Below are 12,640 nucleotides of genomic sequence, written 5' to 3' on the forward strand. Positions count from 1 at the left end.
TGTTTGAACTTCCCAGCAGCCCTGTGGTGCATCAAACATTTTGTAATCAATTTGTACACCAGTGAAATGCAACTGTGACTGGGGAAGAGTAGAACGCCTCTTTAACAGGGGATAACAATAGCATGTATCCGATTAGGCTGGGAAGTTAGGAAGAATAATCTGCCTAGTTGAAGTTGGTGAGATGGTTGTGGAGAGGCAGAATGTAGAGACCAGAGCTGGAGTTTTACCATATCATATGACCTGTGTTCATGTAAAAATGTGATTTAGCTCCTTAATATCTTCAGTTAATTAAAACTTGGGTTTTACATTTCATTTAAAATGAATTAATGATCCTAACAAGGGATGGGACAGGTATTAAAAAGGATGAATCTTAAGGCAACAAATGAAATCTTAAAGACCCAAATAGAAGCAATTTAGTTCAATGTGTTAAGGAAAGCTGGCCAGATATAACTGAATCCCTCTCTTTTATTTGATGGTTGGAAAGATATTCTTTTACTCCCCCTAAATCAGCTACAGCACTAAATCCCATAATAGAAACGTTCTAAAATTAGTAGAACTGACTGGGTTTTCCATCTTTGCTGCACAGTTCTGGTCAGGATTATTAATGAAAAACTCAACTTTTGCCTTTCTGTTTTAATAAATTCATAATAGGATGACTTAATGTAGGCAGAAAGTTCAGTCTTCATTCTGCATCATATCAGTTTGTGTTGTTTTCCCAAGAGCATTTAACTTTGTGTTGTCGTACAGCAGCTGTAAGAGTACAGCAGTTTCTCCACGGTCTCTCCTGCATAACTGTGCTTGTGATTTGTGGTCCACAAACTAATGCTTGTGGATTGGAGAGGTTCATCCCTTGGATTCTCTAGAACAAAATTCCCAAAACTGTAGATCACAATTCCCCGCAGGATTGTAGTAGTCTTCAAAACAGATTGCTGTACAGCAGCCAGCATAGCTCAGTTCCACGGATGCAAGGGCCTGAGACGCAGCTGTAATCGCTGCTGCTATGGTTGTCCCTTCCTTCTTTTGCTAGTCCACCATGCTCATAAAAAGCACTCATAGGTGCTTTGGGACTGGGTCGTGCTCTAAAACTTCAGAAAAATTGGCTGAGGACCCAAGTGGAGACACAACTTACAGCAGTCAAAGTATTTCTTTTGCTCTTGTAATTTAGGCCTGCTTCCTGAGTAGCAATAATAAACCACGGAATGACTCACTTGACAAGGTAAGTTGCAGTTTAACTTTTATTTACGGCAGCAAAAGAAAAATTTGTCACACAGATGTGCCCTGAGTCACAACCCATGGGAGAGGAGAGGGAGGGATGAGTCCAGTGCCCTGGCTGTGTTTTCTCAGTTACGCAGGGAGGCTCGCAGTTACACAGTTCAGGCAGGGAGGGCTGGTATATCTGAACAGAGCCTCCCCTGTCTGCTGCTGCAGGTGCTGCCCGCAGTGAAGCACGAGATCTTAAGTCGGGATGGAGTGGTTTGCAATGGTGCAGAGCTGTACCAAGCCACGCCAGGCTACCCCACCAATGCGATTAGCTGGTTTAACAAGAGGGAACGCACAGCTTATACGGAGAGGGGAAACGTTTCAGTAGTTTAATCCAGGGTTAGTCTTTGCTGGGTTAACTCCTACAGAACTGTATTACAGAGCAAACCAAGTAGATGATGTGTTCTACAATTTAAGTAGTGTCTAGATGATAGCTTTTATGGACTTGGGAATTTATGTGCTACCGTTGTTGTGATGCAGTGGTCTTACTAAAGTGATATTTAAAGGTTGGGCCAGATGATCCTTGAGGCCCCTTCCACCCTGGTATTCTATGATATTTTTGTATTTGAGGCTTCAGTTGTCCACTGGTTGTAATCCTGAATATAAATATCAGAATTTGTATCCATTGGAAACAGCAAACTGCTCAGAAGAGATGGCAATCTGGAATATGTAGATCTGTTGGGTTTACTGAAGCAGACTTGACCAGATTTGAGTGAATCAAGCACGTTACAGTATTACTTACAGTTTTCAGTGGAGAAATGAAACTGTTTGGGTAACTGAAATCACACTAAAAATTCTGTGTTGAGGCTGACTGAATGGCAGGCATTACCTGAAAAATAAATTTATACCTGGAGAGACCTGACAGATAGAGCTGCAATCTTGGCGTAGAGGGGGAGAAAGGGATTGGCGAAAATTTAATGGAAAGGCCTGTATCTATATCAAATCTGCCAAATGTACCTACTGTAGAACCTCATTATAAGTAAAATGGAAGAAAAACAGGGAAAAAAAAATCAGTCATGCCATAAGCAATCACAAATCTGATGCATTAAGGAATCTGTCAGCTTCCATCAGAGCTGATGTTTCTCCAAATTAATTCATTGCTTGTCTCATTCATGCTAAAAGTGCACTGCAGCTCACATGTCTGTGCTTCTACTAACTTCTCTAGGACCTCCAGGAAAAAGATGCCCAAGAAGTTTACTGACTGCTGTCCTGAATACTCTACAGGAATTGACCCCAAGGATGTCATTTGCAGTACTGTTTAGTCAGCATGTTGGATTTTATGTTGCCATTTCTGTTGGAGAGAATCATTTGTGCAAGCTCATGCAGGATTTCCTTGAGCACTGGGCAGCAAACACTATAGTTATCCCGAGTAAGGATATAGTTGCACTGTTCTGGAATTGCACAAGTAAAATATTCATACATGCCTCCTGAGGCGAGATAGTGGTAAGCTGTGCCAGCTCTTTATGTCAGCCACTAACTTTCCCTTCTCTACAAGCTCATTTCCCTGGGTAGCCACGCAGAGCAGCTTATGGCTGAGTCAAAACCACAGGTTATGTGTGTGAAAGCATTAATTCACTGCTGTAGCTTTGAGGAGCTACCTCACCCAGACAGTGTCCCTACCCACGCTCCCTACTTTTTTTCCTCCAAAGACCCTTTCATATGGTAGATGGACTTGATCCTTTCACATGCTCTTGCCCTTCCCTCGCAGTTCTAATTTTAGCGTAATTCAGGCCTGTGACTTGACAAACGCCTGCAAAGTCCTCTCATCACCGTTCAGCTTGGTACGGGTATATACTGAGGCTTTCATAGCCAGCCTCTCCATTTCTCTTCTGCTTGGAGTCATCTTGTGCTGAAGCCTGATGAACAGGGTAATTATTTGAAAAAGGATTACAGCTCTGAATCTTTTCCACTAAGGGTGAAGGAAGCTATTACTTCATCTTATATTAAATGGCACATGGTAATTTTAAACACCTTCTGGATTTCTAATGAATTAAATCAAATCTGTTCAAGAACAAAGAACACTGATTTTTATCTGTATGTTTCAACAGTTTTTAAGCCAGTCTCTTTATGACAGGATTTAGTTTATGCCATGTATCTACAGTTGAGGAAAATAAAAATGTCACATCTTCTATGGATGCATCTTGGTGTTGGGAATCTGATTCAAAATGTCAAATTTCAGGTGCACGCTGTGTATTTGAACCGTGCTTCCTCTGGATGTCATTCCCTGAGGGAATTAATTATGGTAGGATATATCACGTACATAATGACAGGCTCTGTTAAGCCTTCCGGAGGCAAAACTACCAATCAGGTCACCAGAGAGCCTGAGCACTTTGAGTTGCCTTGGAGTAAGGAGTTCTGCACAGTGATGTTGGATATCCTTTCAGCAAGGTGCTTCAGGAAAGGTGTGGACATAATAATGCAAATACAATGCCTTCAGTGCGGTGGGAATGGAGAGGAACGCTGTACCTGTGTTTTGGTTACACCGGTTTAGGAAGGAAAGGAAATAGAAATGAGATTGTGCACTCTGAATTACAGCTGGCTTGCACAGTGGCCTTTTAAGAGGGAAAGCAGAGGCATACATAAATGCAAAGCGTTCTTTATGCCTAATGGTAAAACACAGGACAATTATAATACTCTTATGCTTTCAGGTTGACATCTGTTCCTCCCCTTCAGACTTATTTCAAGGAAAAACTGGAACACGCTGCTAACTTATCAGAAGGCAGAAATTATAAATACACACTTCTGATTTATTCTAGTGTGCTCTGATCTCTTATTCTGCAGAGAGCTCTGTACTGAATTAACAGGATATGTGAAACAGAGTAAACAGGGGGGTTTCATTGTGTCCTATCAGCAGGAGCGGGTGCGAAGGAGTTCAGTCCAGCCTCTTTCTGTCCCCCTCCTCGGCTGAGATGTAGAGATGCAGAGTTTGACCTCAGGCACCTTGCAGCTCCGCTGCAGGGCTGCTCTGCCAATTGGTGCCGGCAGCCCCGCAGAAGCCGGGCGTTTCTGCACGGGGTTTCTCTCCACAAAGAAGGGAAAGCGTAAAGCTTTTTCCCTGTGAAAGGCTGGGGCTTGCTATTCGTCATCGGTTCTGTTCATTTCTTTTCTTCAGTTGCAGGATCCTTATGGAAGAACTGAATGGGTTTTTTAGGGGGCTGGGGGTGGGGTTTTTTCTTTGGTGACTCACTGAGAATGTTTCAAGCAATTTTTTTTTTTTTTTTTTTTTTTTTGGTAAATTTTCAGGCTAGAATTCTGAAAATGAATGGTTTGCTTAAAGGGATAAAGTAGGAAGTCAGCTGGTACAAGCTGATCAAACTGCACTGACCCTGTGCTTCATTTCTGTGTTTATCTGATGCATGCTCGGTTTTAGGGAGTTGAAGACAGCCTGCCTGAGCTTTTCTGACTTGAAGCTTGAGTGCCAGATCCCCAGCTAGTTTAAAAAGGCAAAAATCCGTTCATTTCAGTTGAACAGAGCTGATTCCATGCAGCTGACTGGCCCTGAATGTTTAGTTCCTTTTACCTGTTTCAGTGCAGCTATTAGCTCTAAATTTTGGAACAGAGTTCAGTTTTATAAAGCACTGTGGTGTTAAAAAAATGTAAGGGTTGCTAAATGCTGGACTGTGTCTCAAAAAAAAAAAAAAAAAAGCAGCTGTCCAGTAATCTGTGGGTGAAGAACCCAAAAGTAAATCCAAAACCACTAATCCTATCACCTGCACTGTACTGTATGAATGAGACTATTTTTAAACAGTCAAGCCTGTTTTATTCTATCGAGCATCTAAATTGTATTTGCAGTTTTACACTGAGATGTGTTTTTAGGCTATTATTGAAAGAAAGCCAAATATTGCTATTTTTGAATGTTTAAAATGTAATAACTATGCATGTTTTCCAAAAGGATTTTCTTTAATCACACATGCACTGCTTGGAATCTATAATATTGTGTCATCTTTTCTCAGCACATCTGGAAGATCTGTCACATTGGGGTGTAATAGATATTGCAGAAAAATAATCCATTAATCTGATTTTAGGCTCGATCTGCCATGGATTCTCTTTTTATTTTTGTTTTTTTTAACCGTGCATATATTTCTCACCTTTCTCTTGAGGCTTTTAGTTTTTGTTGGCAGTTCTAATTGAAATTTGTTAGGTATTTCTGACAGGTTGAGGGGCTGCTGATTTTTCTTTGTTACTCATGAGCAATGACTCAGCTTATTTGTACAGTGTAAGGTGCACCTGCTGGAGTCATACGTGCAACAGCGAAGTTACCGTTTCCAGCAAGGCTAAGAAACGAAGCTTCACCTTTAAAATACAGCCTGCAAGATCCTGAACTATATCAGTGCTCAGCTGAACTGGGCACAGCTCACTGCTAGGAAAACCTTGTGCTGAAGTAGTAGTTAAGGATGCAAGCTGTGGAACTGGGTTCTGTAAGTAGGCAGTACCCTTGGTTTGATGGGAATAGCTGGGAAATTTCTAGGAAGAAAATCTGAAGAATTGTTCTATGTTTAATTATATTTCTGCCAAGAAAACAAAGAATATTTAGGTTAAACTGAGCTGCTTAAGTGGCTGCATACATACTTTAGCTCAGAGAAGAGTGTCTCTACATATATTGCAGAAGGTGGATTTATTAAAAAATACAGTCAGTGGGACTGTGCTTCCAATGTGTATTTAAATCCTGGTGACCCCGTTCAATATGGCTGGAAACAGACAGAGCTGTTCACTGTTATATCCTGAGTTTGATTTTGTCTCAGAGTAATGGTTAAGGAGAGCTATCACGATACTTGTTCAGCCGCCTGGCCTGAGATCTGTGGGAAACCCGTACTGCGTGGGAGGGTAACAACATGACAAAAAGTGCCGTCGTTGCCAAAGCCGGTCTGCATGGTCTCAAACCTGGCAGGGATTAAGTCCTGACCCTGCAATTAGCTTTGTCCAGGATGAAGGAACTATAAAGGAACTTTATAAGGAAATTTAGTGCATCTCCAAAAACACTGTCTGTGGCAAGAAAGGAACCCAGCACTACCAGGAATACAATTTCGTCTGTCTAATTTTTCTAAGTCAGTGTGCTGCGTCGAGCCAAATGGTAAGCACAGGTTTTGTGAGGTTAACTTAATCGTGTCAGTGAAGGACTGAGTGAAACTGCAGTAGTGTGATCTTTAGCACATCTAGTTGCTGAAGTACAGACCCGAGTCTGTACGCTGATTGCTAGCTCTGCGTTAAAGGTCATGCTCCTGTGTCTTCCTGCTGCTGTTGCTGCGCTAACTGTGTTCAGCTGGCACTGCTGCTAATATAGACTGCAGTTACATCATGGTTTTGCTTTGCAGACTTAGACAAATATGCTTCCTGCTGGTAGCAAAATATCTATTTCTTTCTCTAGGATTTTCTTTGGTGAAGCTAGCAGTTTTCTGTCAACTATTGCAACATGGTTTTTTTTTCTAGATTATGTGGGTTTTTTTCTGAAATGAAGGAGCTTTTGTCTTTCTTTGCTTCTGGCACTTCTTTCGTCTTTTAAACATGTCTTTTCCCATCTTTTTTTGAGGCTGATATAGAAACCTGCTCCTCCATATCTCACTGAACAAGCTCATCTTATAAAAAACACTGCCTCTGAACTGTCATAACTACATGGTGTGTTGTCTTAGCCAGAACATAGGCTGAAACATGCTCACACGCACCCCAGAACTAGTACCTTGTAGTGAAATTCAGTGGTGTTTGGCAGATGGTTTCCCATCTTTTTCACCTCTGCTGAGACACGCAGATAGCACTAAATATCGGCAGACTCTGGCCCTTCTTGTGTTACTCGTATTTACGCTTTGTCCTCTGCAAAATTAAGCAGTTAGAAGATACTCCCATAATCCTCCTCATAAAGAGCTGGATCTACCAAGGTTCTTAAGCACACGCTTAGTTTTAAGTAGAGGAATAATTGACTTCTTGTTGACTTCAGCAAGACTGCTCATATGCTTAAAGATGAAGACCTTTTATAAGTGCTTTGCTGGAGTAGTGCCAAAGTGGCATAAATTATATTGCCCCAAAATAAAATTATAGAAAGAGCGAGGTCTGTTTAATAACATTGTGTGATGGATTTCAAAAAAGAAAAGCTTATTTTACACTAAGTCTATTGTTTTTATACCAAAGCCAAATTTTGTGTGGTTCTAATTTACTAATACAGTGGGGGTGTGATGCAGTTTCAGATTGTTGGCTCCAAGTATCAGTAACATGCAAGATTTGATAGATGTGTCAAGTTGGGTAGAAATGTTTTATTAATCCTGTGGGGGGGGTTCTGCTTTTACTGTATTTTGTTGCATAATTTATACAACCATAATATGAGTATGCTATCACTTTTTATTACCTTGACACTGGGTTAATTAGAAGGTGTTTCACTCTCTTTTAAATATTTGAATCAGGATTCTGGCATATCTTTCCAGACAGAAGGTGTGTTCTTGGTTGCAGACTGAGGGGACTTGGAGGTTGATGTCAAATGTTACTTTATTAGCCAGAGTCCTGGTATCCTTTCCTCTAAAAGCTGCCTAAACTGCATGTCCTAGAAGCTTTTCTGAAACACACAACAGTTCAGAAGTGTAAGTAAGTGAAGCATCCAGTTCTGCACTCTTTGGGGATAGGAAGTATTGGTAGCATATTAAGTACTTCAGCTTCGTCCTGTTAATGCTCTTTTCTTGCCTGGCAGGATCTCAGCTCAGCAATTAGAGACCCTAGGCCTGGTTTCCTTTTCCGTTTCTGTAAATCAAGAGTTATGCCAGTGGTTGTGACAGCATGATAGTTCTCAGCTCTGCCTTTCTGAATGAATTCCCATTTAATCAGGGCTGGCTGGATTTACCCGGCGGCACATCTGATGAAATTCTGATGAATCAGGCCCAACAGATGAGAAAATGGTTTAAAAGTGGTGTCAGTTACAGAGGAGCTCAATCTTCTTTCCTTCCTGTCCGCAAATAACTCTGAAGTTGAGAGCACCAGCATTAAGAGATTAAATGTAAAGGATATGGGGAAGGCGATGATGAAGAATCTAGTTCTCTGAATGCTTTGCAAAGGTCATTCCTGTTATCTGCTCTGCAGTTAGAAGAACTGAAGCACAGGTTGCTGAAGCGACTTGCCCAAGACCGGCCAAGAGGCCGTGTGAGAGCAAGAAAGGGAGCATAGCTCTCCCATGTCCCCAGCCCAAGCTATAGGATATTGGCCATGCTGTCACCATGGGCGAAAGACAGCGGACCACGGTTGCCAGTATGCTCCTGAGATTGCACATTGCCGTGTAGGTGTCTGCTTCCACCCACAAATGAGATACTGCACCACAGTCACCTGAATTTAAGTGCCAGGGCTCGGATCTGCGGGAAAAGCTATGCATTGAACTCCTACTGAATTAATGATTGAAATTAAATAGGAGGTAGACCTCTGAGCTCTCCTATCCTTGGATGCTTGAGACCTGGCCCCGGTTTTCAAATGTGTTCGTGCAGTGTCCAGTGCAATGGGGAGTACTCTGTGTAGTTGGAGCCTGTCAGAGAAAAAAGAATTCACAAAATAATGTGGGGGGGGGGGGATATTTGCAACTTAAACTTCAGTTTATCATCTTCTGAAGTGGTGCAAGGAAAAGTCTAATGCACTGTCCTTACAGAGGGAAATTATGTATAAAAAGTTGGTGTAAACACTCTGCATAGCAAAACCAGAAACGTTTTTTTTTTCCAGATTTTGCTGTAAAACTTATAATTGTGAAAATTATTTTTGTCTTTATTCAGGCGAGATATGGACTAAAATACATATGATTTGTGATGGCACAAAATCATTTTGTTTCCAGTTCCTCATTGGGGTGAGAGGAAGATAAAGACTCTTGTTGGGTGTATCACCCAAACGATGCTATGTAACACAGGGTGAGAGAAGGGGTTTTATCCGCTGTACTGACAATGAGCTTGATTCCTATGTTCTTAACAAAAAGCAAAATACCACAGGTCTGGGATTCAAAATGAATGCTCTAACTAAAAGGAAAGGAGTCAATAACTCTGATCACCCTTTTTTTTGTGCTTCCTTTTCTTTGGTATGACTAGATATGGCTTGATTCTGAAGAAAGGTGAAGACAAGCAAGACTTTCAGTGCCTTTTTTTTTTTTTTTCTTTTTTTCTTTTTCCAGCAAATCGGTGTGCTTTTTCTTTCAGCAGACTGTTACTTAGTTGTTGTTTTTCCTTTAAGTGACAACCTGCCTGGGTTTAGCAGATAAAGTGGGTTTGTTACAAGACCTCCTTACAATGTAAGTGTCAGTTTCTGGATAGGCCACATCAATATTTACTCATATTTGCCCTCTGCATCACAAGTGAATCTGATGGAACTGCATGCTGAAATAGATGCATGAGGTTGCTGGACTGGCTGCAGACATGTTTGTCTTGGGAAGTGACGTTTGGGTCCATGCAGAGATAGGCAATGTAGTCCATTGGCAGGACCTTCACCTGACTGACAGGAGGCCCTTCTGCCATCAGGCTTACAGGAGGAGGCAGTCCAAGAAAAAACAGCCAGAGCTGAGCCCTGCCAGTGGCCACTCATTTGTTTTTGCTGTGCGGCCTCTGACAGGTTGGGCTGCGATACACCTCTTCTGTTTCCCTCCTACTCCATGTGCAGGAGCCTTCTAGGTGCCGTGTGTCATGAGGCTAACCCTAGCAAATCATCTTTGTCATGTAAACTTTTAAATAGCCTGGAATCTACCTCTCTGAAAGCTGTTCTCACCCTGTGTTGTGCTGTTGCAGTCGTAATTCGTGGAGCAACATTGCTGAATTGCTGTTGTCATGCAAGACTGGGGCTCGGAGCAGGACATTCTGCTAAAGGAGATGTCGTCTCCGAGTCTGCTCGTTTTCCTGGGCTGGGAAGATGAAGTCAACAGTTCTTCGGACATGCTACCAGGCTGCCTGTTTTTATTTTTTGTTCATATTAGGGGGTAAATGGGCAGGGAGCCATAAAAAAAAGGACTGTATGTCTGTGAAAGTATATGATCAATTTATTTTTGTAGGGAAAGTGATAGATAACATGGCACAGCATGAAGTTATAAAAGGAGGTTGCAGTCAGCGCTGCTGGCATTAACTTAACTGGAGAATGTGCCCTTAAATGTCAGGAGACTGCAAGAAGCACCGAGTTATTTGCGAAGACAGCAACTTTGATGTTGATTTTTTTCAACAAAAATGCAGGAAATTAAAAGCAGATTTCCAATTTTGCCAACTTTCTTATTGATAATGTGCCTAGGGCTTTAGCAGGTGCTCTAGGAAGGTTAATGAAACCATAATGGTTATGGTGAAAGAATATATATGAACTAATTGGTTTGTATAGGTGACGCACCACTGAAGCTAAACTCAGCAACTGATAAACTGAGCAGCTAATTTGCTGTGAAGTTACTACAGTTCCAGATACACCATCCTCTCGTACTGGCAGATAAAACGAGACCAGACAATCTGGGTTATAAAAAGAACATGGGCTGCAATCATATTTCTGCTCTATGCAAACATAAGAATGGCCATTCTTGATCAAACTAAGGGCTTGCCTGTCTTCAGCAGGGCATCTGGTGAGTGCACAGGGAAAAGCACATAGAAACATGGCAGTAGGATGATCCTACCCCTCGTGTCATCCCCGCTTCTGTCAGCTGAGTGGTTCAGAGGCTTTCAGAGCCAGAGGTTGCATTAGGTTGTGTTTAATGCCCCTGATGGGCCTGTCATCCGTGAATTTATCTAATCCCTTTTTGAACCTATTTATGCGTCTGCTCCAGAACATCCTGCAGCAATGGGTTTTGCACTTTACTTTTGTGTTATATGAAAAAGCACTTCATTTGCTCATTTTAAATCCACTGCTCGATTGCTTTATTGGATATTCCTTACTGCTTTCATTTGAAACAACACAGACTGCTTTGATTTCCTGATCTTCTTCGTGCTATTCATGATTTTATAAATCTGTCATCTCTTCTCTCAGCCTCTTTTCCAGGCTGAGAAGTCTATTTACTATCTCCATATATCAAAAGCGTGCCAAAACTTTGATCATTCTTCTTATCTCCTCCATCCTCTTTCCAGCTCTGTTAGATCAGTCTATATCCTGTATCCACCTGTATCCTCCTTTTGCATCTGTTACCTTAAAGGGGAAGAAACTAATTCAAGAGGTCAGTGATCAAAGTGTTGGGGGTTTGAATCCGTGCCTCCCAGTTCCTCAGAGAGCATCCTTGGGCCCTCTACCCATCCAGGTCATGGCATTCCCCTGCTTGTCATTGGAGCTGCTGTGGAATATTTATCTGGGCTTCAAAGAGGTAGGAGGGTGAGCTGGGCTCTGCTGTCCAGTGGCACTTGCGTGCTGCTCCAGCACCCCATCAATCAGTCATTGGATAAAGTGCATTTGCTGTCCTTGGAGCTGTGACTAGGATTCTGGTTTCTCTCTCCAGGCGAATGTCTGTAAACATACAAACAAACAGGCGCATGCATCCTGTCATTTAATGAACGAAAGAAACAAAGTACAAATACTAGTTGCAGAAGTTCAGTATCTTCATGCTAATGTGCACAAATGCCTCTGTGAATTGGGACACGTTGCTGCTGCTTTTCGTGTTTTGTTTTGCTTCCTTTTGTATTCAAAATCCAAAATAACCCAGCAGCTGGGTTAGGTGTAGGTACGCAAATCTGGGTCAATAATGAAAGACTTTGGGGAATGATGGCCCTGATCTGGTAAAGCTGGAAGACATGTAGATCTTTGAGCAGCTGCTGACAAGCTCTGAAAAACTGGAGGGGTTATAAGCAGCCAGTGAATGGCAGAACATATAGATAAATGTCTACATAATACTCATTACTCCTAATTTAGTCTCTCAACCTTGAAATGAGTGGAATGTGTTATTGTTTGTTACAGTGCTAGCATTATTTATTGCTTGTCAGATGATAGGGCACAGAGATCCCATTGTGATGCTGTATAAATGTGTAGTGAAAGGGCCACATTTGGTACTGAAAACTCCGTTTTAAAGCACCTTTAAAAAGTCCCAATAATTAACTGATGAATAAATATTCATATAGTCCTATAGCATCCATACAGTAGTCAATAGGTTGTTACTAAACATAGTAACTTATGACTTCTTCCACAGATGTGCTTATAAGCATTTCTAGTATACCACATGCACATGTGAAACGTTCTGATAGCAAGAATTAACTATTAAAGCTCAGTAATTAGATTGTCAATGATAGGAAAGAACTGCCTCTTTCCTTCACGGGTGGTATTAAAGAACTTAAAGGCTGAGCATTTAGCCGTGTAGGATTAGAAGACTTTCAGGAGGGCTGGGTAGGTGTATTTTGCCAGGCCTTGAGCCACAGTGAGTATCAGCAGCTGAAATCAGTCTTTATGAAAACAAATGTTGAATACCTACTGAAATCAACCCAAGTAGCTTGCT

General features: G+C 41.6%; 1 protein-coding gene across 1 annotated transcript in view; it reads left to right on the plus strand.

Moving 5' to 3' along the window:
* The window catches only part of TTC7A (tetratricopeptide repeat domain 7A), a gene marked incomplete at its 5' end in the record, with an annotated part of 175,886 nt that overhangs the window by 101,146 nt on the left and 62,100 nt on the right, over positions 1 to 12,640 (plus strand). The gene's annotated exons all lie outside the window — the stretch shown is intronic.

Source organism: Platalea leucorodia, assembly GCF_965183815.1.
Source record: "Platalea leucorodia genome assembly, chromosome: 3".
NCBI classification, from domain to species: Eukaryota; Metazoa; Chordata; class Aves; order Pelecaniformes; family Threskiornithidae; genus Platalea; species Platalea leucorodia.